This window comes from Arvicola amphibius, chromosome 13 (genome assembly GCF_903992535.2).
Source record: "Arvicola amphibius chromosome 13, mArvAmp1.2, whole genome shotgun sequence".
NCBI classification, from domain to species: Eukaryota; Metazoa; Chordata; class Mammalia; order Rodentia; family Cricetidae; genus Arvicola; species Arvicola amphibius.
The window spans coordinates 70,992,462-70,994,688 of NC_052059.1; the positions used below are offsets into that span (position 1 = coordinate 70,992,462).

Below are 2,227 nucleotides of genomic sequence, written 5' to 3' on the forward strand. Positions count from 1 at the left end.
GAAATACAAATGGTAGAGAAACTTTTTAAAATGTTCATCATCCTTAGCTGTCAGGAAAATGTACATGTTGAGATTCCATCTCATCTCCAGTCAGAAGGGCTGAGGTAAAAAATAACAAATGTCAAGTGCTGTCACAGAGTTGGGGAAAGGGAACACTTAGTCACCACAGATGGGAATGCAAATTGATGTGGCTGCTATGGAAATTAGTGTGATGGTTCCTCAAAAAGCTAAAAATAGATATAACATATGATCCATCTACAGTGTAGATTCTACACCATTCTTAAGTACATACCCAAAGGATTGTAGAGATGCATGCTCTGCCATGTTCATTGCTGCTGTGCTCAGAATAATCAAGAAATGGAAACAACTTAAATGTCCATCAACTGATGATGTTTACATAACAGTGTATTATTCAGGTATTAAGAAAAATAAAAGAGCAAGTTTTAGCAGCAACAGTGGTACCTTGATGAGTATCTTGTAGGAGCTCATAAGGAGGCAAAACTGGTACTGGAACCCGATCACTGCAGGAGCTAGCAATCCTTAGAGAAAGGCTGACTCTGCTGGAGTCCAAGGAAGCCAAGAGGAAGAGGAGTAGCTGGAGGAGACTGCATAGGAGAAGAAACTATGCTTAGTTGAGTCTACCTTGAATAGCTCAGGCAGAAAGTAAAGCCATTTGAGAAAGATCAGGTGGCAAGGCACTTGAACAGAAAGTCAGGTTGCAGAAATTGGTTGTGAAGGATATCCAGGCCCCTGCGCCCATGACCACTCAAGTTTTAGAGGCCCACCTGCTCTCCAATACTTTGGTCGAGTATTTGGTCACTCCTCATGACCTGGCCATCTTTTCTGCTGCCCAAAACTGCGGAGCGTAGAGTGGAGTGGAAGCTGTGTTTGATTCCTTGAGCTAAGAGAGGTACTCGGGGCAGCCTTCAGGCCGTAGCTGCCACATCACCTGCATGGCTATCTCTTCTGATGGCAAATGACTTGTCTCTGGTGACCACTGCAAGCTCATTCTAATTTAGGAGACCCAGAGCTGCCAGCACCCATATACACCTTCACAGGACACTGGAGCAGGGCTGGGGACTGGCCTTTCGAAGAGGTACCTACCTTCTCTACAGCAGTTCCCACAACTGCTCTGTGGAGGTGTGGAATGTAGCAGAGAACTCTTGTGTGGAGGCACTGTTTGCGCACCAGGATGCTGTGGCTGCAGTGGATGCCCTGAGTTGAGAGTGCGGCATGATGGGACTGTGTGGAAGATACCAAAGGGATCTTAGCTTGTCTTCCATGGTTACCAGGACTCCAATGACTATATCCATCTGATCAATGAAGTCCTGATCATCGAGTCCCGAAGGTATGACAGCTATGAGGCCTTGTGGGGCCTTTCCAAGAAATGGTCACTTGCCCTCCAGCATGAAGCTCATGGGCTGCATGTGGTGCCAAGCCTGGAACAGCCCTCTGGGTATCATTGGTGGCAGCCCTACTCTATACAGACCTTGTGGTCAAAGGAGCCCACAATGCCTGTGTGCAGTTTTGGCAGTGTGAAGGGGACTTCCCATAGCTTAACCTTCTCTGTGACATCCCCCTGGTGGGTTTTATTAACAGCGTCAAGTTCTCCAGAACTGGGAACTTCTTGGCGACTGGAGTGGAACAGAAGCACAGGCTTGGCCAGTACTGAGAATTGGGATCAGAACTCAGTCTGCATTACCCCACTCCACAGAATCCGTACACCCCTGTTGCTGGCTCCTGACACTCATCCTTGTTTAAGTACTTTCCCAGCTCTGCTCCCTGCCCCTTTGTATTAAAACCTCCTATTTAAAAAGAAGAAAAAGGATGAGGAGGAAGAGGTGGAGGAGGGGCTGGAGGGATGGGTCAGTGGGTTAAGAGCACTAGCTGCTCTTCCAAAGGACCTGTGTTCAAATCCCAGCACCCACATGGCAGCTCACAACTGTCTGCAACTCCAAGATCTGACACCCTCTCATGAACACACATGCAGGGAAGACACCAATGTACATAAAATTTTTTTAAATAAAAAAAGGAAAAAATATGAAATTCACATGCAAATGAATGGGACTGGCCACAGTAATTCAGAGTCAAGTAACTCAGACCCAGAAAGACAGATGTCAGTCAAGTATTTTGTCTCATCTGTGACTGTTAGCTTTGAATTTTCAGATATGTGTGTGCGCTTCATTTGAAATATCCATAGAGGTCTGAAGTTAATAAGAAGCCATGG

General features: G+C 46.2%; 1 pseudogene; it reads left to right on the forward strand.

The window, feature by feature from the left end:
* Nucleotides 1-577: 577 nt before the first annotated feature.
* LOC119799902 lies at nucleotides 578-1,672 on the forward strand (annotated as a pseudogene).
* The last annotated feature ends 555 nt before the right edge of the window (nucleotides 1,673-2,227 follow it).